The 24,046-nt window shown below is 36.5% G+C and overlaps 1 protein-coding gene across 2 annotated transcripts in view; it reads left to right on the top strand.

The window, feature by feature from the left end:
• The window catches only part of LOC150088369 (WD repeat-containing protein 20), a 329,684-nt gene extending 319,859 nt beyond the window's left edge, over window positions 1-9,825 (top strand). Inside the window, exon 6 of one of the 2 annotated variants that reach the window (XM_090370747.1) lies at window positions 9,598-9,825. The gene's annotated coding sequence lies outside the window, so the exon portion shown is untranslated. Of the gene's footprint in view, window positions 1-2,164; window positions 2,748-9,597 lie in introns of those variants that run through there. The other variant, XM_090370746.1, reaches the window with a different exon arrangement.
• The last annotated feature ends 14,221 nt before the right edge of the window (window positions 9,826-24,046 follow it).

The raw sequence follows: 24,046 nt of genomic DNA, 5'->3' as shown, positions 1-24,046 counted from the left end.
CGATGCATCAAGGTCACGAGAGACTGTCCCAGGTTCACACATTAGATAAAGCTAATGTTTGATTTTTAACTCCTGTAATGACAAATTGTGAATAAATAATCAGAAATTAATGTATTAAGCGGCAGGAATAATATTTCAGCATAATGACCAGCGCACTAAAAGTAGATACTGTAATTTTTTTGGGAGTGGCTGTAAATTCGGATAACCATGTTCTACCGTATTTGGAAATAAATAGTTATAATTTTATTGTTCCTTATATTCATCATCATTCTACTCTTCCGTTTGCACGGGCTGAGTCCTTATTTAGATATCGACTTCCATTGTTGTCGGTCTCTTGAATCTTTCATCATTTGTTGATGGCTCTGAAAGCCTGTGTTTTGGAGCCATTCCCTTTTGGGTCTTTCTGGTGGTCTCTTATCTCCAATTCTCCCTATCAGTACTACATTAGGTAGCCTGTGTTGTTTCATCCAGTTCACATGTTGAAACCACATGTTTTTTTAAGATCAACTTTATTTTCTAAATTGAGAAAGGGAATCGCTGGGAAATATGGTTTGTACTTAAAATGAAAAACTTACAGAAAAAACATTTTCTCAGTTGTTTTTTTTTTTTATATGCTAATTATGCCATTTTAATTAGGTACTATAATACCTGTTAAATGTTGAGTCTTAACCTTGTCTTGAGTCTTAAAAGGTATCCGAACACAACTGAGAAGAGCTTTGTTCACAATTGCCAGTTCCACTGGTATTTTGTGCTATAAAATTGGCTTGTTTCATATGCTGAGCTTGCCAAATAATTTTTGACATCTGTATCACATGCCAAGAAATTGACCCAGACTCTACATTCCCAGTTAAAGCAATTATAATATGTTTTCTTCTCTGCACTGATTGACTGTTGCTTTGCTTCAATTTTAGGGCAGTTGATGCTACAGTGATTGCAGAATACTTTCCTGTGACCATGAAAGTTGTTCTTTGGAATCAGTCATGGAGGGGGGGGGTTAAAATCTAAAATCCTCTTGAACCATTGGTAAAAATATCCCAACTTGAGTGCACTTCTGCTTTAATTTTTTTCTCCTTTTTGTTTTATTTTATAAGTAATCATTTTAGTAACTTTTTTTTTTTTTTTATGAAAACTCCAAACACAAAAGACCTTAGAACCTATAGTACTTAGTACCATATGTGGTGTAAAGGTTGATAAGACAGAAGGAGGAAGTGGGAGGAATAAATGAGGAAAAAGAAGAAATATTGGATCTGTGAGTTTGAATTTGGACAGCAAATGGATGTTGACTGGTTGCAGCAAGTGTTTGGACAGTATTGGGAGGGAGAAGGGGGAGAATTACAGAAGTAAATTCAGAATACAGTGCCCATGGAAGTATCTATAGAAATGGTATGCATCAGAAACAGAATGTATATGAGATAGTGAGTGGAGAGACTTTGTAAGAGACAGATCATTAATTAACTTGGTTTCCCTCTTGAATGGAGTCAAAGACTGAGAGAGAAGTTTTGAGAGGTGCCACCACAGATGTGGGGACAATATTCCATGGTAGGGTGGATTTTGATATTTGTCCGAGTGAGTAAGTTATTTAGAATAAAAGAGTAACACAGCAGAAGATAAATCCCAGGTTTTTAGATGCAGAGGAAGCAGAAACTCAGACGTGGCATGGTAACTTCACTGTGTCCAAGTTGTTTCATCCAATAGAATAAAAGAGTAACATAGCGGTAGATAAATCCCAGTTTTTTAGATGCAGGGGGAGCAGAAACTCAGACATGGTATAGTAACTTCACTGTGTCTGAGTCAAGTTTCCAAATTTTTACAAAATTATTTATTTTATCAAGAGGTGAAAGAATAAATAAATATAACAGTTAATATTAATAAAAAGATTTTTGAAGAGCTCATGCTATTACTGGTCAGGACTAAAAATAAAAGAAAATAATAATAACAAGATAACAATGTGATCTTTTATGAAGATCACACTATTTCTAAGCGTTTAAATTTTAGGGTATAACCTTGCATGCTAATTCATGTTATGAAATAAAACATGCTTTCTGACAGGTTAGTCAAATTTTCCATTATGAGAAATCAGTACAGTGTTCTGTAATTAAATTGCTTTGATTTTGCTGTGAAATGGGGGGGAAAAATGAAATATATTATTTCTTTCCTCTTTTAGCATCTTCTCTAAGCCAATTCCTATTGTCCGTCAGTGATGATTGTAATGTAATTTTTACCCGAATATTGTGTTTCAGCAATCTGTCTGAGGCCAGAGAACACTAGAAGAAAGTTGTGATAAATTCCCATTGTGGCATTAGTGGAAATCAAACTGACATGTGTTGTTAAGTAAGCACACTCCGTTACACTACACTTTGCTACTAGAGTGCCTAAGTGAACTACTTTGAATTTATAGCCAGAATATGCTTCATGTTGGTATGGAGTAATTGTGATAAAGTTAGAATAATGTTATACTTTATGCAAATCACATTTTCATAAAATAAAACAGCATATCATCACATAACAAGTGTATTCTTGTCAAACAAGTGCAATAAGTAATTATACCTTGATTAGAATATCTAAATGAGAGAAAGAGAGAGATGTAGCGACTTGGTGCATGCTTCTGCTCCAGATAGTGATGAACTTCTTCGGCCATTAAAAAAAAAAAAAAAAATTAAGCTACTCCCAAGTGCTAACAAAATATGCCACTTTGCTGAATTATAATTAAAAGTGGCATGTACTGTCATAATAAAATATTCCTGGAACTTTGGGGGGGGGGGGGGTGACTTTTGCATATGTATTTACTTTGTTTGAATATGTATTTTTGTGCACAGGTATAAGCATTTGATATTATCCAGAACTGTACAATGCATATCACATGATAAAACTTTTCAAGATTTAGTAATGGTTTATGTTGAGTTTGACACTTTGTCTGGTAATGGTTATCAGTTGAATAAGTGGCAAGTAATACTAACTAATATAAATTAATGTTGATTTTTGTTTTCCTGGTGGTGGCATGGCAGTGGGAAGGGGGAGAGTGCTAAAGGACATTCCAAATTCTTTTTTTTTTAACCCATTTATTCTATGATACATTAGCTATTTCTACTCATTAACAATGCAAAATTAAAAATGGCCCTTTTGTTTCTGAAATTTGAGACCAGTGTTACCTTTAACTAATTACATAAAAGCATTGCAAACATTTAGTCTGTACTTTCAATACATTCTTTTCATTACTTAATTTCGGCCCCTTAACTGAATGCCATGTTTCTAATTGTAGACTGTTAATATGAAAATAGAGGTCATATATATTATTAGTTTATTCTAATTCAAGAATATTGTAGCAGAAGTTAAGGAGTTCCTTGATATTTCAAGAAACTATATAATCATTATTGTAACCTACAAAAGCCTTTGTGAGGTTGGGAATATAATACATATAATATTCTACCACTCACTCACCAACTGTACATTGGGTGGGGGAGATTCTGAAGATTGTAACAATATCTTAAGCAGATAGTCTGCCATTGTATAAAGTAAATGTGAAGTGGTTGGAGAAAGAATATAGCATAACTATAAAATTTCAGTGATAACTGATATTAAATGAAAGGACTACAAAGTCCAATGTGCCTTGAAACAGATAAGTTTGAATGTAAGTGGCACTTTTATTTTATTAAAGGCACTGCTTTATGGGCAAAAGCATAAAATTACTTACATGAATTTTAGCATTCACCATTAAGCCCACAAGATGTGTCTTATTACTTTGCTTTCTGAAGAACAAACTGCTAAACAAGAACTAAATTCCTGGATGTAATTGTATTCAAAAAACCCTTCCCATTTCACCTATCCATCCCCCTCCAACAGTTTGTTTAGTTCTTCCTTTCAAGATCCACTTCCACATCAGATGGAATATTGTTCGACTAATCAACCATCTGCACATTTATTCTGCATCCATCCTTCCTCAATTTGATTTGATTCTCCTCATGTGCATAGTTTGAGCATGAGGAAAAATCCCATCAGCATTGAGCTTGCTCAATCCATTTAAAGCCTTAAACGCTTTGATCAGATCACCTTGCATTTGTAAGAGCATCCCTTTGTTTTCCTCACTAATCTCATTGCCCTTGCTGTACATATTCAGCTTTATATCCTTCCTAAAATGAGGCCTCCAGATGCAGTACTCAAGTTGTGGCTTAACCATTGCCTTATACAATGGAATAATCACCTGCTTATCCCTTCTAGCAAAGTTCCTGTATATCATTGACCAAATCCCATGAACTATACTGCCAGTCTGTCTGCACAATTAGCCCAGGCCTTTTTCATTTTACACTACCCTGAGTGTAGCACTGCACAGCTGATACATTAATCTGGGATTACTGTTACCCATATGCAGTACTTTGCATTTGTCAATGTTACACTTCAATTAACATTTCTCAGCCCAGCTGCCTAATTAATGAATACAGAAAATAAAAATGGGCCCAGAAAAGAACCCTGGGGGACTTGACTAATAACATTAGTCCATTGACCACAACTCTGTCTTCTCCCACTGAACTAATCCTTTATCTATAGCAGTAACTTGCCCTTAATGCTACACAACAGACTGCTGTGCAAAAGTAGCAAAAGCTTTTCTGAAATCCAAGTATATGATATCAAAATTATTCTTACATCCAGTTCTTTTGTGATTGTATCATCTTATCCCAATTGGTTGAACAAGATCAGCCCTTGACAAACCCATTTTGTGATCAAAGTATAATTGCACTTCTGGGTAGAGGGTCCTGCATTACTTCTTTAACCAGTGACTCCATTATTTTCCATGAAACAAAAGTTTTGGTTGAAGGTAGCTACACAACCTTTTAACATTGAGTATAGGGAGATTTTTCCATTATACTTGGATCTTAGTTTAAGCTGAATCTTATTCAAATTATATTTATCCGAAATAGAACAAATGTAATTGCAGTATTTTATCCTGCAAATCAGATACTACTGCAGACGTCTTGATGACATTGTAATATTATGAACACACAATTATGGAGATACTTAATAATGTGCACTCTAGGTTGAAATTTACCTTGGCAGAAGAATTTCTGCTATCAATTTTCTCACTCTTACACTAACAAGAATAGGTAGTTTAATCCATTTTAAAATATATTGTAAACTTACATACGGGCATGTTTTTCCTATATAACCAAAAGAATCCATCAAGGTGCAAGTGGGCAGTAATTAAATTTGATGATCAATCAGTCTGGCAGATTATAGACAAAATACTTTGCATTACTTACATTGTACAATTATCTAAAATATACAAGATAGTAGCAAAACCGATTTGTAAACTAAACTTCTTGTTTAAATCTCAGTTATTTCATCAAGGTTATAGTATTTCTTGTATTGTCTGCAGTTCTTCACATCAAGCTTTGATCAGGTGTGTCTTGGAATGAAGGCTCAACAGTGTTGCTTCATTTGTAGCTAATCATCCTGGAGCATCTGACTTCTCTTACTCTTCCATTATTTGAAAACATTTTTTTGCCTTGGAAAATGCTCAAATAATGGATATACAAAATAATTTCACTGTTGTTAATCTCAGAGTAAGAAATGAAGCTATACAGTCATTCCTTGAGATATACACATCTTTTATTTGATTACGTAGTCATATGAATGCGTGTAAAAAATGCCTTCGTGCTGCCACAAATGTATTTAAAAGTCTCACTTGTTTAGATTTAAAGTTTCGCTTACCCGTAACCATGATGTGATGGCTCATGCATTTCCACATTCTTACATGGATGGTGGATGAGTGCTCGTTTGTTGGTTTGAGTGTGGTTTATAACTTGTTTCTTGAGCATTAAAATTCATGTACTTAAGTAATTTTAGTGTGTTGTTTGTCCATAAGGCAGTACCTTGAAAAAAAAAAAAAAAAAAAAAATTAAGTTAAGAGTGCCTATTATATTCAAAATAAAATGTTAGTGAGATGGCAAGTCTCCTTTCAGACATAAATTTACCCCAGATAAATTACATAACTGACTAGAGAATTATCAGAAGTGAAAAACTCCAGAAAACCAGTGAAGGAATATGCCTTCTTTTACTAGATTTCACACATTGAAATGAAATAACTTAAGGGAGGAGAGAGGTGGTGCAACTTATATAAAGAAAGAATGGCAAAAACTATACCAGAACTGTGGACAGCACCTGTGGTGGGCATGGGGCATTTAACAATTTTATTTCAAATGTGAAATATACAAAATTGTCTGTGAAAACTAAAATATAAATTAACTGAGCACTATTATAATTTTGAAAGAAGAAATCAACTGAAATTTTTCAATGTGATGAAAAGGGGCAAGCACCAAGCAAGTGATCCTTGTAGAAAGAATCAAGTCGGTCCTTGTAGCCTCGACTGCTAGAATATTATATGTATTATCATAGCAGTTATAGATACACTTAGTTACTCAGTCATGTCCTTCACAGATAAGAATTCTTATATAATCTGTTCCTACTGTTAATATATTACCAAATTTCTTAAGACACTGACAGAGCACATGTTGTGTTTCAGATATGTCAATTTAAGTGATAGTTGCACAGCCATGTTGTGAATTCTTACAACTATTGTTGTATCCCTTATTTTTTAAACCCTTGGAAAATAGTATATACTGTCCCTAGTCCTACAATGGTTAGATTCTAACTAACCATCATAAAATAGATTCCACCTTAAAACAGAACCTGTTATTCACACTTTCTTTTGTTATGAATACCACATTCAAGGAGGTCAAATTTGCAACTGATTTCACTGTCTGATAGACCAGATGCACTTTTTTTATCAAAGAAATAGGCTTTGTCAGAAATGATAATTATTGTTTGTTTTGCCATTATCAGCCATTGTTTCAGGACAAATGATTTTCAATTCAATGAAAGTAAAAAAATCACTGAGCAGTTTTAAAGCGATTGAGCAGTGACAATGACATAAGTGTAATAGCAGACAACATATACACGCAGTAACCATATGTTCAATTTAAAAAAAAAAAAAAAAAAAAAAATGAAAATTTTTATTGATACTTCTCTAATTAAAAGCCATATTATTTCTGCAGCAGAACAGGAATGTAAAAGTGAATTGTCATAAAGCACAGAGGCCAGCTGTAAATACTGAGTATTCAAAATATGTACTGTAGGAACATTTTTGTTCAATTGCTACAATTACTGGCTATCACATTCGCATAAGAGGGTAAAAAAACAAATAACCAAAATTCTAACATACGTTTAATATGTCAGGATATGCTACAAATTTCCTAACACAAGAGTATTAGACTTTCAGAAATTTATCTGTTGGCATATGTGCAATACTAGTCATTTTTAATTAACTTATGTGGAAATATGTATCTTAAATCCCATTAAATTTTAATTACGTCATATAGCTGCTTTAGAGTTGTAGAAATCTGTACTTCCTCAGTATTTATCTGAGTATTAAGTTTGTTATTATTTATTATTATTTTTTTTATTGCACTGCCTTGTACAACTTTTTTGGAGTGATGTTGGATACTTCTCTTTTTTTTTTTCAAATTATGTTTTATTTGTTGCTCTGTTTTAAAACATGATTGTAATGGGAATTCTTAAAATTTACTCTTGAATAAAGTGATCATTAGTGGTAGAAGGCTGAGAACTGTGCTTATTCCTTAGTTTATCAGGTAGTTAAAATGTAAGTTTGAAATATAGATTAAAACAGCTAATAACTTAAGACATAGTTTTCAGTTATACATCATTTCACTCAGTAATGTAAGCATAACATTTTCAGAACAAATTTGTAGGTGGGTCACATGGTTTCAGTACTAGCTATTTTAACCTTTATTTTAAACTTATAATCACATGTGGAAATGGCTTTTCAAAGTGAGGGGGTGCTGTCGCATTAGTCGGAAGTGGGCCTAGAACTACAGTATCTACCTATTTCTGAAAAAAACTATTTCCACACCTTGTGAACACTTATTTCAGAACCAGGTGGACATCTTATGTAATTCTAGGAAGATTAGACTCAATTACTGGTAACATTAATAGAGGCAGTCAAACAGCATTGACTAGAGCAGTGTTTCTCAAAGGGTGTGGCGCAAAATTTTCCAAGTGTGCCGCGAAATTTAGAAATTTCTTCTTCTATGACTACGTAGGTGTGCCGCGAAATTTTTCTTCTTTGGAAAATGTGCCACGAGAGTAAAAAGATTGAGAAACACTGGACTAGAGGTGACTGTAATGCATCTTCCCATCTTCATTTTCAGCCCTGCTTAATAATATACCACTGAACTAAGAACTGTGTATAATTCTTATATTTTAAAGTTAATTTTAATCATTCTCATCACAAAGAAAAGTTTTAAAATAGATTTGAATTGTAAACTGTAGAAAAAGGTTTGTCTTACAAAAGACAAAGCATAAATTTAATCATATTCATATGTATTTTAAAACCTAAGTTTCTTCCTGGATAAAAATTATATGTTGCTGCTGAGAAAAATTTTTTTGCAAAATATCATGTAATGCCTTTTTGCTAACTGTAACAGCTAAATACTGTGGATTACACCATATTAGTCAATAGCTTCTCAGTTAATTTGTTATCTATATTTATTGAAGTTAAACTATTTCCCTGTCATTGTTTGTTTAAAGGAAGTTCAAGGCAGGTTACGGAATTTGTTATGTTAACCAAATATTAAATCATATAATGAGCAGCAAAAACAACAATCCAAAGTTCATTCACTGGGCAAGTTGCTTATTGTACTTTTTTGTTCTTTTCTATTACATGTATGATATCTCAGGAAGAAACCAGTGTCAAAAACAAGCATCATTGTTTTCTTATAATAATATAATTGATTTAATGTTTTTTTTTTTTTTTTTCTTACACTTGAGATAGATGTTAGGTGTTGTTTGGCCCCTGTATTCACTTCAACGATGGGGTACTTGATATTGTTTGAACGGGTATTAGTAGTAAACAAAAATTTATTATGTCATTTAGTCATCACCTGATTATATCTTTATGCAGCTTTAAAAGGGTGGGGGGGGATATTTTCTTAGTGTTTTTACTGAAAGCAGTCTTCCCATTTCTTTTTATTATTATTATTAATTAAAAGCAACCTATGCAAACATGTTAATTTGACCATTGTTATTATGCATGGTTATGTAGATGCTGATGATATCATTAGTTGTGCCAGTTTTCTGAATAAATGTGTGATTTAATTTTCCTTTGTTATTGTCATCATGCATTCACAGTTCTAGTGTGTGTGTATTTTTTTTTTTTTTTTTTTTTTAATTTCTTTTAAGATTTCCTAGAGTTATGCTAATAAATAAGAATAAGTTATTCAATCTTTAAACAGTTACTTAGTTCATTTAATCATTTTGGTGTCTGTTTATGTACTTGAAAATTGTTAGATTTTGTAGCTTTTAAAATTTGTTCTTGTATAAGAACACATTCTAAAAGTGTCTGTTAGAGTGAGTGAGAGAGATGAATATATTTTTTCCCCCTCATCATAAACTGTTTATCCTTCCATCCCACCCAAGTTTTTCCCTACATGTATTCGCCATTTCTAATACAATTCAGACTTTGTAGGGTTAGGGTGTGGTAAATTCAAGTCAGAGGTTGCTTTTGCAGTGTAAATATCATTTTTTCAGGTGATTATTTACCCCAGACATTGTGTGCACTCTCTAGGAAGTGTTAGTGCAAAACAAAAGACGGTATCTTGAGTGAGTCCCATGAGATCTGTGCAAGAAAGTGACACAAATTTGTAAATAATGTTAGTTATAGATTCTTTGAGGTTCAGAAGTACCCAAGGTGCCTCATAAGACATTTTTTCAGTGCATCAAATATTGAGTGTGTATATTGTACAGATGAGGTCATCAGATAATATATTACAGATCTGTTGAAAATGGTTAATAATTTAAACTGCTGTAAGTTTTCCTTGTAAAACAATAATAAAAACTTTTTCATGAATGAATAGTAGTCTCTTTTTTTCTGTTCTCTTGTTTGTGCAAGTTAATTTTTTGACACACTGGTATGATAAAGTTGTTCAGTCCATTTATAACTCAAATTGTGTTTCTTGAATGTAGGGGATTTCTAGACTTTTGTAAGGAATGCATGTGATGAAGTTTCAACCTGTATTTGATAATTTTCTTTACTTAACCATTTGAAATAGTGTAGCAGGATATTAAATCAGTACATCTGAAGTTGGACAGTATGCATGTGAGACAAACTGCAAATAATGATAAATTACCTTACACACGTTTGTAAGGGGGGGGGGACCTTAACTACAAGCTGCAATTGCCAATGTACCATAAAAAAAAAAAAGTCAAACAACCAACCTGCAAGCTAAAACATATCTGATGAATGGCAAATAAAAGTAATAACTCTTATTACTTCAGAAAAACATAGATATTTCCAAGCTATTAAAAAGAAAATTATCTGCTTATTCTAATATGATAAGGCCTGAAAATCAAATGTTTTTAAAGTAGCACAATTTACTATTCACACATACACCAAATGACAAGCTGTGAGTCACAAGATAGTAGCAGTGACTACATGATAGTGGTATCTGGGAATACTATCTATCTGATAATAGCATATGGGAAAGGTGTTTTGTAAAGTTAAACCAACATTATACCAGAATCAACAAAAGTTGCAGCAGCATATGTCACAGACGCCAATAGGCTGCCGTAGCCAAGTGGTCAGGAGCGGTAGTGCAGTAGCACACGCTCTGAGTAGATCGGGGTTCAGGCCCATGACTGCTAAATACGGTCGATCTGCCAACCTGCACTGTACTAGTGTGGCAGATTATGGTCCATTTCCCTCAGAATGAATTGTTGAGGAGGCTTCCATCCTGCAGTGGGTTGATAATAGCTACAGTTTATATTTACTTTTATGTCACAGACAGTATTCTTCAACAGTAATATCAATATGTTCTAACATTTCACTGTTAAAAGTTAGAACATTCAAGTGTTCTCAAAATGAAGGAATACTGAATTGCAACATGCCAAGAGAGAGAGAGAGAAAGAGAAATAAAGCCCAGAATTTTTTTTTTTTTGCAAATCTTCAACAATGGGTTGAATTACAATCAAGAAAGCCACATTCATTGTATTAAAAATGGGGGGGGGGATTGGGTTAAGTATGCTTTCATTGTAATTAGCTCTGTCATCAAAAATTGTCTTGGGACAAGATGGAAAGATGACCAATAAATCCAAAATATATCCCTCCCTAGTACTAGAATGGAAAATTGTCTCAAATATTTGGGGGGGGGGATTGGGTTAAGTATGCTTTCATTGTAATTAGCTCCGTCATCAAAAATTGTCTTGGAACAAGATGGAAAGATGACCAATAAATCCAAAATATATCCCTCCCTAGTACTAGAATGGAAAATTGTCCCAAATATTTGTCAAATTCAGTGGACCAGGTGAAAATTTTGCAAATGCATCACTAATGCATATCTGCATTACTTTTAAAACTTAAAAGATTAACATTTAAACATAATGCAAATAATCCAAATTTAACATTTCATAACATTAAAAGTAAAGCAAACTATTACAAAAAAACATGTAGTTGGTCCCCAACTTACTAGAAATTACTAAAGCAATTGTATGGACACTCAATTAGCTCTTTGTGGCGATGGGCATAATCGAGAGTCATAATTGATTGAGATTTTCATAATCAATTATATGCAAATTAGTCAATTATGTCTTCAACAAGAACACTGATTAAAGAAGAGATTTGATTAATTGATTATGCCCATCACTAGCTCTGCTAGACTAATTTTAGCATTAGGAAAGGCATATGATGCAAGAAAGCAAGCTTATATAGCATAAGCCAAAAAAAAAGCCATTTCACCCATCCACTCACTCCAAATGTTTGTCTAATTCTGCCTTGAATCTGTTTAAGCTATCAACTTCTACAATGACAGTTTGTTCCACCAATCAACCACACCCACTGGCCAAAGGCAAACTTCCTACACATCTATCCTACAACTGTCTTTCCTCAATTTGAATTTATGCCCTCTCAGGCGAGAGGAAGAGTCCATCAGCATTGAGCATGCTCAAACCATTCATGGCTTCGTCACATTCTTCAGATCACCTTGCAGGTGCCTAGTCTCCAGACACTGTAATTTGCAAAACTTAAGTCTTTCTTCATAAGGGCAACCCTTTGTTCCATTCACTAATCTTGTTGCCCTTCCCTGTACTTGTTCCAGCAGCTCTACATCCTTCTTAAAATAAAGCCTCCAGACCTGTATACAGTACTATAGGTGTGGCCTGACCATTTTCTTATACAAAGAGATACTCACCTCCTTATCCTTGCTAGAAAAATTCTGTATATCATTGACAAGACAACATGAGCTACTCTTGCAGACTGCCTGCACTGCTCAGAAAACTTAATATCTGCCTGCAGGTCCTTTTCATTCTCTACACTGTCAGTGTAGTACCACACAGTTGATATGTTATTCTGGGGTTACCGCTTCCCAAATGCAGTACTTAACATTTGTCAATGTTAAACTTCAATCCTGTTGCAGCAGCGTACTATCATTAATGTCATTAACAACCATGCCGACCTTCGTATCATCTGCAAACTTGGACATTACGCCTGATATACCATCATCAGTTTCATTAATAAATACAGAAAACAACAATGGACCCAACAGTGAACACTGGGAGACTCCACTAATAACATAAGTCCACGAAAAGCAGTGTCCATTGATTACCACGCTCTGTCTTCTCCACTCAACCATCTCTTTATACATAGCAGCAATTTGCCTCCAATGCCACACTGCTCCAATTTGTGCAGCAGTCTTCCATGTGCAACAGTATCAAAAGCCTTTCTAATATACAGATATATGATATCAAAATTATTCTTTGCATCCAGTTCCTTTGTGACTACATCATATATCCAATCATATTGGTCACACAAGACTTCCCCTTAACAAAACCATGCTGTGTCTATAACTGAAGTCTTGTCAAGATGATCTCGCAGTGCATCTTTAACCAGTCCCTCCATTAATTTCCCTGGAACAGAAGTTAAACTAACAGGTCTGTAATTTCTTGTGTCGCCCTTTGATTCTCCTTTGTGAATTGAGGTCACATTTGCACATCTCCAGTCCATGAGTACCTCCCCTGAGTCTAAGGAAGCGCTCATAATTATGGCTAAGGATTTGCCTACTTCCTTTGCTGTCTCTTTTAATATAACTTAATATATCCCATCCACCCCAGGTGTTTTCCTTATGTTTATCTTCAACAATTTCTCCTCCACTTTACTCTCAGGTATTACAAGATTATCTAGCTTACTGCCAGAGTTGAATACACCTCTGGCATTCCCCTCCCTGAATAACTCATGTGTGAATATCGATGCAAAATATTCATTTAGTTTGTTAGCTACCTGAGCAGGATCATCAACAGTTGAACTATCGATATCAAGTGGACCAATCAGATTCATCCCCTTCTAGAGTTTACATAAGTAAAGAATTCTTTGCTGTTTTTCTTTACATCCTTTGCCAAAGATTTCTCGTAATCTGCCTTTGCCTGCTTCACCTCCTTTGTGACTTGGTTACAGACCAATTTATATCTATCATAGGCTTCCGTGTGATCTGTTAATTTATATGTATCCCATGCATTTTTCTTCTCATCCACATGTCAGATGTGAACCCCAGGGGCTCACATCTGGTGAGTATGGGCTCTCTAATATGAGAGCTCCTAAATGTACTACAGTTACAAACCTTGTCAGAACACATAACTATAAGAGTGGCCTCCTTCCATCCTAGTTACATCCGTTATCAACAGCGGTTAACATCTGATCCAAAGTTGGTATTTCTAGGAACGTTCATCCGCTATTACTGTGAGGGAACACTTCTGTTTAAACTTTCCCTATCTAGTTTTTGTGTCATAAAACTAACTGGTATTTAGGGAATAGAATTTCTTGCACTTCATAATTGTTTTTTTTATGTAAACCCCAAACACGAGAGGTATTAGAACCTATAGTACTTAGTACCGTGCTTGGGTTGGAGGTTGAGAAGATGAAAGAAGATAATTGTTGACATTGGACTTGAACTTCTGTAGACTGTAATTTTCAGGAAATACATATGAAGGAAGGTTGTTCCAGAAAACAGCAGTTGAATGAATAAATGAGAAGGATGAAAAGTTGGTTCTGTGAGTTTGAAGTTGGACAGTAAATGGATGTTGGCAGCACATGTTCGGACTGTTTTGAAAGAGAGAGTGGGAATTATATAAGCCAATGGAAGTATCTGTAGAAGAGGCATGCAGCAGAAACAGTACATCTATGAGACAGCGAGTGGAGAGACTCTGTTAGAGATGAATCATTAATTAACCTAACTGCCCTCTTCTGAATGGAATTTAGAAGCCTGAGAGAGGTTTTCGGGGCACCAACCCAGATGTGGGAACAATATTCCATGGCAGGGCAGATTTGCGATTTATACAGAGTGAGCAGCTGTTTGGAAGAAAAGTAACGCCGAGAGCGAAAGAGAAAACCAAGTTTTTTAGATGCAGAGGAAGCAATATTTGTAATGTGCTTGTGCCAAGAGAGATTAGAAGTCAGGGTAATCCCCAAAAGAGATATATCATTTTGCCTAGAAGTCGGAGTGTCACTAAAGATAAGCATAGGAGCAGAAGAATCGTTTTTGCGAGATATAAGACAAGACTGAGTTTTAGAAGGGTTGAAATCAACTAAGTTGTATTTACCCCACTGGAGAATTACCTGAAGATCGGCATTTAAGGAATTGGTAGCAGATTTTCGAGAAGTTGAAGCTGATTGAGCAGGGCAAGGTTTCTCAAAGTGGAAAGTGGAATGCAATGTACTATCATCGACAAAACTCATTAGTAATTGCAAAAGCCTCAGCATCTCGACCAGCTGGGTCGGTGTGACTAGAAAACGGAAGCCATCTGCAGTTGTGAACATTAAAATCACCAAGGAAAATTACCTCACTGTTAGGAAAGTTGGACTGGAGAAAGTCAAGTTGCAAAGAGAGGAAGTCAAAGAGCTCCAAGTGATTAGTGGAGTTGGGAGAACTGTAGAGACAACAGATTAATTTGACACAATGAGGTGGAGAGATTTTAAGCCAGAGTAGATCAAAGAGAGGAGATTACAAATTACCAAGTCTCTGACAGGGAATATCAGAACGGACATATGCACAAGTACCACCTTTGAGACGAAAGGAATCATACAGCAAATAATTTGGGCATCTGAGATGAGCAGTAGTTGAATCAACCGATAACTGAGATTCTGTCAGAAAATAGAAATGGACATCGCAGAATTGAGACCACGTATATTTGTGAAATGAATTAGGAAGTGCTTGGGAGGTTTAGATCTTTTTGAAGATAAGCTTTATTAGTTTGACAATTCATGGTGTATTCAATAGTAAGAAAAAGTGGGTGGAACATGCTGTATGACGTAATGAAATTTTTGGATATGGCGTACACATGGTAAGAATATACCCAGATCCTTGACTTAACATGGCCTCGACAATGCTCCCCGCATACACACTACTCGGACTCCCTCCAGTCACTATCCGGCAGAGTACAGGTAGCAAGATTATACACTAGCTGATCTGGAAGCCTCCTAGAGAGTTACCAATAGGTTCGGTCCAGTGTACTAACTAGCGGCCGGCCTGCGACCACCGTTTTAGAGCTGTACCATCGAAATATAACGAATATTGGATATCTTCATGATGGAAGAGATAGGGAAGGGTTGACCAGAACTTAGCTCTAGAGACTAAACATGGGTTCCACCAATTCAAGCCTCCAATAAGCAAAGTGGTGGTATTGCACCGGTCGATGAGTCATCTACTACCTAGTACTGCCTGGTAATATAGAGGGGCGGCGTTCCTCCATGTGGTGTGGGTGCCACACCTTGACCCCTGCTTACGTTAGTTCACACCTGGGTGGTCACCCATCTTGTACTTGTGCATGGAGGTTATACCCAGGACTACTAACAGTCCCACCATCGTGAAGGTGCAAGCAGAGGATATGGCTGTCACAGGCCTTCCGGACTTCGCCGAAATTGGGACCACTTGACTTGAGTGTCACCCGAATATCAGTTCCATCAGCGTTTTTGACTCCCAGGTAGCAAGTACAGCTTGTCTGGCATATCTGAGAGAATGTCTGTGACAACCTCAAGGACCAAACAGGTACAGGTATTTATATTATTAGAAAGGATACATTATGTCTATCTCCTCTGTCTTACTTATCATCATCATCTGCTCTCACGCTTATGTCAAAACGAAAAAAATTAAACTCACCAGTCAAATCTAATTTCTGCCTACTCAAACGAGACGACTCTTGACTTCTTCCGTCGAACTTCCTTTGTATTCGAACTATTTTGCCTCAGCTTCGCCTCTTCGGTGGGTAGCTTTTGGTTCTCTGCTCTCCACGGATAGGGCGTTGGCTTGTGTTGTCTTCTTTAGGATCGAACAACTGGAACTCTGCTTGAATCGTGGCAGTCTTTGTTGCACAGTCCTTTCACACCTTTCCTTCCCTCTGCATGCTTCTGCTCAACCCCTTCACACACACACACACATGGTGTGTGTGTGAAGCACCCTTTGGTGCTTCCCAAGTCTACTTATATACCAGGGACCCATCTCATTATGTCAGATATGCAGAATCCTGTGAAAACTCATTAACACGCTCAACATTTCCTTTTTAGGAAATTTGTAAACCAATCTCGTGCATATAGTCTACGCTTACATGATCAGATAGGCAACCAATCTCGTGCATATAGTCTACGCTTACATGATCGGATAGGCAACCAATCTTGTGCATATAGTCTACGCTTACATGATCAGATAGGCATTTTTATCACACTTCCTCCAATCGTAAGAACTCTGCTATCTTATCTAAAATCTTTCCGTCTCCAATTACCTTGTCTGCATTCTACCCACAGCAATATCCTCCTATGATATTATTTCATAGGGAGGAAGGCCTCACAGTGTTTATACTTATGTTCAACTTTGTGATCTGTAAGCATTTCGCCTTACGAAACTGCTTCTGTTTCACCCACGCACGCACAGGTCTTAGTGCCATGGTTCCAGATGTTTAGTTATAGTGAGAATTTAATTTTAATTACCATATACTATGTGTCTTTGTTAATTAACTTCTCGCTATAACAGATGATACAAGGGTTGACAGGGTTGTTAATGACAGTAAAAGCAGTATGCTACTGCAACAGGATCAAGAAAAGTTAAGCAGATAAGCTGAGAAGTGGCAACTGAAGTTTAATGTTGACAAATGCAGATTACTGCATATGGGTAGCAGTAACCCAAGGGAAATGTACCAACTGTGTGGTATTACACTCAAGGAGGTGGAGAATGAAAAAGACCTGGGGGTAATTGTGCAGTCAGATATGAAGTTTTCAGAGCAGTGCAGTTGGGCTGTCAGAGTAGAGTTTTGTCAATAATATATAGGAGTTTTTCCAGCAGAGACAATCACTTTGTATGAGGCAATTGTCAGGCCACACCTTTAGCACTGCATACAGGTCTGGAGGCCTCATTTTAGGAAGGATGTAGAGGTGCTAGATCAAGTTCAGAGAAGGGCAACAAGATTGGTGAGAGGAACAAAGGGGGTGCTGTTACCAAGAGAGGCTTAAATTCTGCAAGTTGCAGCATCTGGAGACTAGGCACCTGCGAGGTGATCTGATTGAGGTGTATAAGACCTTGAATGGTTTGAGCAGGGTCAATGCTGATGGGATACTTCCGCTTGCTCAGATTAAGAACCTGAGGGGGCATAGACTTCCATCTGTTGTTCAAGTTGATAGCCTAAATAAATTTAAGGCTGAACTAGACAAGCATTTGGAGTGGCCAGATGAGTGAAATGGGAAGGTTTTTTTTTTTTTTACTGATGCTTTATAAGCTTGCTTGCTTGCATCATATGGTTAAATTAATGCTATGCAGTATGTATTTAGCTCTTTTTTTTTTTAACCACTTACTTTGATCTTTGAAAAAAAAAATTAATAATAATAATAAAATAAAAAAATTAAGTTCGGGATTTACGTTGCGCTGTTCTATACCGTATAACAATGCCGGCAAGTTACGAACGGTAAGCTCTATGGACATTATAAGTATTAACTTTCAAAATTGCTATCTAAATTCAAATAAACCACGGAGCTTGACTAGGACTATAAAGCTACTAATAGAAAATAATTTAGTATAACAATTAAGCTAATAAAATTACTAAATATATATAAATGCTTAGCATTCGCCAGAGCTGCAAAAATCTTGGCTAACACGGTAATAACCTCGTACTCAAGTCCTTGAATGCAATTGAAAGGTAATTTCAGTTTTCTAGCCAAAACAGAATAATGGGCACTATGGATGGTTATTTCCTGGGAGAAAAATATCCGCTGCAATCCACTTCTGTAAAAAATGCATTAGCATTAGTAGAGGCATAAGATGCAAGAAAACAAGCTTATACACCATCAGCCAAAAAAAAAAAAAAAAGCCTCTTTCCATTTCACCCAGCATTCACTTCAAAACTTTGTCCAGCTCTGCCTTGAATTTATTTAAGCTGTCAGCTTCCACAATGATAGATGGAAGTTTGTTCCCGCAATCAACCACCTGTTGACTAAAGGCAAATTTCTGCGCATTTATTCTACAACTGTCTTTCCTCAACTTGAATTTATGTCCCCCTCAGGACATAAATTCAAGTTGTCCCCCTGTGTAATCTGAGCAAGAGGAAGAATCCCATCAGCATTGAGATTGCTCAAACCATTCAAGGCCTTTTACATCTCAATCAGATCACCTGAGGTGATCTGATCGAGGTGTAAAAGGCCTAGTCTCCAGATGCTGAAATTTGCAGAACTTAAGGCTTTCTTGGTAAGAGCAGCCCTTTGTTCCACTCACCAATCTCACTGCTCTTCTCTGTACTCATTCCAGCAGCTCTATAACATTCTGAAAATGAGACCTCCAGACCTTATACAAGGCAATAATCACCTCCTTAACCATGCTAGCAAAATTCCTGTGTATCACTGACAAGACCCCATGAACTACTCTTGGAGTCTGTCTGCACTGCTCAGAAAACTTCATATCTGACTGCACGATTACCCCCAGGTCTTTTTTCATTCTTCACCTCCCCAAGTGTATTACCACTCAATATTAAACTTCAGTTGCTATTTCTCAGCCCATCTACCTAACTTTTCTAGATCCTGTTGTAGTACCATAGTGTCATTAACAACCCTGCAAACCTGGTCTATATATCTTCAAACTATATCTGGATCAAGAAATATATTCAAAAAACCAATCTGATTCTTCTTGCCAACAACTTTCATTTATTGGTCTTATATTTAGATAATAAATAGACAAATAGTGCACATGCTATATGCAATAAATTATCGGAAGTTTAGTGACATTACATCTCACATTGCGAACACCTTCGCAGTGAGTTGTTTGTCTGGTTATACTTTGAATAATTATGGCTTCCTCAGTAGAGAAGCCTATTGTTACTTATACCCAGTGGATACTGCCATCCAGATAGCTTTTTAACACACATGACACACGAATCAGGTGACATAACAGGGCTGACAGTAGAGGAACCAGTAATAGGAAGTGATCATGGAGTTCTACGGTGGATGATGACGACAGAGGTAGCAGAAGTAAAAGGCAAAGCAATGGGTTTTAATTTCAGAAAAGGAAATTACGATGCCTTAAAGTACTACATGGCCTCTATTAACTGGGTAGATATCATGCAGAGAATGAATACATTTGAACTGTGGTACGCTTTTAAAACATTAATCACAGATGCCTTGAATGCGTATATACCATTAAAAAAATACTCCACGAGGAGGGTTCCAAGTTGGATGAATAGTGAAGTTGCCACATTACTTGAGCAGAAAAAGGTGGCATGGAAAGGTTACAGAGCAATAAAAAGTACTGAAGCCTATAACAGCTACAAGGTGATGTGTAATAGAGCCACAGAAAAGGTTCGACAGGCAAAGGCAGTTTATGAGAAATCACTAGCAAACAGAGCAAAGAGGGGGGATAAAGAATTCTTCACATATATAAATGCCAAGAAGAGCAGGACAAACCAGATCGGGCCTTTACGTAAGGGAAAGGGGATAGTATTAAATACACCAGATGCCATTGCAGATGAACTCAACAGTTATTTTGCATCGATATTTACAAATGAAAAGCCTTTTGTGGCAATGGGAAATTGTGGGAGCGAAGTTAAAAAATATGTAATAAATGATATTGAAATTTCGCAAGATTATTTAATGAAAAAACATTCGAGCCTACAGACCACTAGGAGGCTCCTGGAGTTGATGGAATATACCATATAATCTTAAGGGAGGCGGCAAGCGAGTGCATTGAACCATTGAAGCTAATTATGTGAGCATCACTAGACTCTGGGGAGATTCCCTTGGATTGGAAAAGTGCAAATGTATCTCCTATACATAAGGGTGGCTCTAAAAGTGAAGTTGGAAATTATCGACCTGTCAGTGTGACTTCAGTAGTAGGGAAAACCATGGAGGCATTGATTAAGGATGGAATTCACGATTATTTGGATCAAATTGAAATTCCCAAGGATACTCAGCATAGTTTAACAAATCTGTTTAACAATCATGTTTAACAAATCTGGTTCGCTATTTCGAAAGGGTCACTCACGAGCTGGATTTAGGGAATAATTTCGACATTGTTTATTTCGATTTCAGCAAAGCTTTTGACTCGGTCCCACATGAGCGGTTGCTTTATAAGCTGGAACAGGTTGGAATCACTGGGAAAATCCTTAGATGGATAGAAGGATGGCTTCAGGGCAGGAGGCAGAGGGTTGTGATAAATGGCTATTCCTCAGCTTGGGTTGATGTAAGAAGTGGGGTTCCCCAAGGTTCAGTATTAGGACCACTGTTGTTTTTAATTTTCATAAACGACATTGATGAAGGGATAGAGGGTGTGATGTCTAAATTTGCAGATGATGTTAAAATTGGTAGAGTAGTTAATGATCACTGTCAAGCTGAGCTTCTTCAGAGAGACCTAGATAGACTTCAGGAATGGTCAGGAAAATGGCAGCTATGCTTTAATCCAACAAAGTGTAAGGTATTACACCTGGGAAACAGTAATCCCAAAATAACTTATTCACTTCGTGGAGTTCAACTAAACCCAGTACTGGAGGAAAGGGACTTGGGTGTTACGATACGGTCAGACATGAAATTCTCTGAGCATTGTAAACAGGTTGCAAGGAAGGCCCATGGTGTCCTATCAATGATCTATCAAACTTTTGCAAGTAGAGATAAATAAAAAAAAAAAATAAAGTGCAGCCATTATCAACCCACTGCAGGATGGAAGTCTCCTCAACAATTCATGCTGAGGGAAATGGACCATAATCTGCCACGCTGGTCCAGTGCGGGTTGGCAGATCGACCGTATTCAGCAGTCAGGGGCTTGAACCCCGGTCTACTCAAAGAGCATGTGCTACTGCACTCCCGCTCCTGACCACTTGGCTACGGAGGCAAGTAGTGAAAGGGATGTGATAATCCCATTATATAAGGCTTATGTTAGACCACACTTGGAATACTGTGTTCAAGTATGGAGACCGCACCTAAAGAAAGACATCGAGCTTCTTGAAAGGGTGCAAAGACGGGTAACTCGCCTGGTGAGATCGGCAAAAGGGCATCCTTATGAAGAAAAACTTCGAATATGTGGGTTGCAGAGTTTGGAAACTAGACACCTTAGAGGAGATTTGATTGAGCTGTTCAAGGCTCTGAGAGGCATCAGTAAAATGAATGAGGATGAAATTTTCAAGATTATAAATGATGCTAGAACTAGGGGACATTTAAATTCAAGTTACGGGGGGAAATGTTTAGATCGGACTGCAGGAAGTTTTATTTTAGCCAGCGAGTTATAAATTACAGGAATAAGTTGCCTTCATGGGTGGTAGAGGCCGACAGTTTGGGGAAATTCAAAGGTCATCTGGATAGTACTTTCGGGTCAGGGAAGCGCATAGGATGATAGGTTTAATTTCCTTTTTTTTTTATTTTAATTAATTATTATTATTTATTTATTTTTAAGTTTTTATCATTGTTTTGTTCGGATTTTTTTTTTTTTTTTTGGCTGGTGCAGCATAAGCCATAGGCTTTCTTGCACCATGCTGCAATTACTAATACTAATACTAAAGGACTATTTTGGCCCTTTATCGGTGGGTGGGTAGGGGCCCCAATGGTATAACAGCTGACAACACGGTTATGAAAATAATTCCACAATATGAGATATGCAAAATGATGTATAATAGTTAAATACTTAATAAAAATTTAGGCCTAAAGTTTTTTTTGAGTGATCTTTAAATTTCTTAAATCCTGGCATAGAATACTACAACATGAGTAATTTATAAGGTCCCTTCCCTCCTCCCCCAAAAAAATTAGATTCGTCAAAATTGAAAGTTCATTTTATTGTTGTTTCTTTGAACTTATTGGACAGCTAGGTTGTAATGCACCTAATCTATGGCAAGGAATAACATACAGTTTCCTGAAAGGTTTTTACTAATATTTTAAAATGTTTTAACATGAGATAGATAAATATTTTGGCACATCCACTGCTAACACTTGGACTAATGTGAGAGGTGTACTTATGGTGGAAAATGAGCCGAAAGTAATCTGTCTATTTCTGTTCATATGGGACAGCCTATAAGTAGATGTCTGTGATTTGTGTATTACAGTTCGATTTGATTTTACTTGCCCAGAAAAACAACTGTGGTTATACTGCACCAGGAAAAAGTTAAAATACAAAAAACGAGTGCATTACAGTTTGTTTGTTTTAGAGTTTTATGGCGCATTAGCATCTAAGGCTATAATGTGCCAAGTCAAGTGTATTACAGTGGGACATTCTGGAGCATCAGTGGTTTCAAGTAGATACAGATAAGTTAGGTGGGTGTCTCCATATATTTTTTAAGTTTGAAAATTCTATACTTTGAGAAAGTGCTTAGTTTTATCTCTTCTGAACTAACAACATTCTATTATACCAAGTTGCCACTGTATGCATAAGAGTGTTTCTCTGAACAGAGAATGCAGAAAATGTAAGGAGAAGAATAAATATTAGAGAAGTGTACAAATACATATTTTTAATAATTTGCAGAATTTATATTTTTTTATATTTTAAATTATATTAAAATGTATAATATTGTGCAAAAAAAAAAAATAATAACTTTGCAAGTGCATACAGTTCTCTAGTCTTAGTGTAGTATGGTATTCAGCAGAATTTATAAAGAAGGATAAAGACTTTCATTAAAATTTAGTAGCTAAAATTATTGAAAATCTCTATATCTTTCTCAAATTTGCTGATATACTGTACAGCATTATGTAATATATGTTGCCTGTGATTTCATTAGAACCATGGAACTTGAGCTACACACAGCAATCTATGCAAAAATATGTAAATCAAAGCTTCGTACAATGCAGGAAAGCACTATAAAGCTATGTGGCATGACCAGTGCACAAACAAGTAGGAAAGCCCCCAGTATCCTACTGATGATTTATTGAACAATATCTCGTAGAGATGGGGGAGGTAGGTAACATCTAAAGGAATGTGAATCGCATAGGAACCCATAACCGGAAACGTCACTGTAAGTCGGTAGACGGCGTGGTAGTTGCCGCATGAAGAGCATGCATCGATATACGAACTGTGAGCTGGCAGACATGCACCTAGAGTATGGATTAGCAGGGGGCAATGGATGAGCCGCTCAATGAATTTATGGAGAACGCTTCCCAGACAGACATGTACCGGACCACCGTTTGTTTGTGTGTGTGCGTGCGTGCATCAAAACCTGTGTGATGCTGGGTCATTTAGAGGTAACAGTAGTAGTGCGGGCAGACCACGTTCGACGCGAACTCCCACCATGGAAAAAAGTGTGTTGAATGCTGTCCAGAATAATCCTACTACCAGCACACGTGCCTCTGCCTTAGGAGTGTCTCGTTGCAGTGTACAGCGTGTCTGGCATGACGATTCCTTACACCCCTTTCATCTCCAAAAGTTACTGCTTCCCCAAGATCACCCTGCACATATGGCTTTTGCACAGTGGTTTCTCCAAAAAAGTGCTCAAGACTTGAATTTTCCAGCCTATATTTTGTTCACGAATGAGGCTTATTTCACTCGGGAAGGCTT

Source organism: Mastigoproctus giganteus, chromosome 3 (genome assembly GCF_048544385.1).
Source record: "Mastigoproctus giganteus isolate SK-2022 chromosome 3, ASM4854438v1, whole genome shotgun sequence".
Taxonomy (NCBI): domain Eukaryota; kingdom Metazoa; phylum Arthropoda; class Arachnida; order Uropygi; family Thelyphonidae; genus Mastigoproctus; species Mastigoproctus giganteus.
Note: the sequence above shows the minus strand (reverse complement) of the source record. Positions and strands in the feature narration are given on the sequence as shown.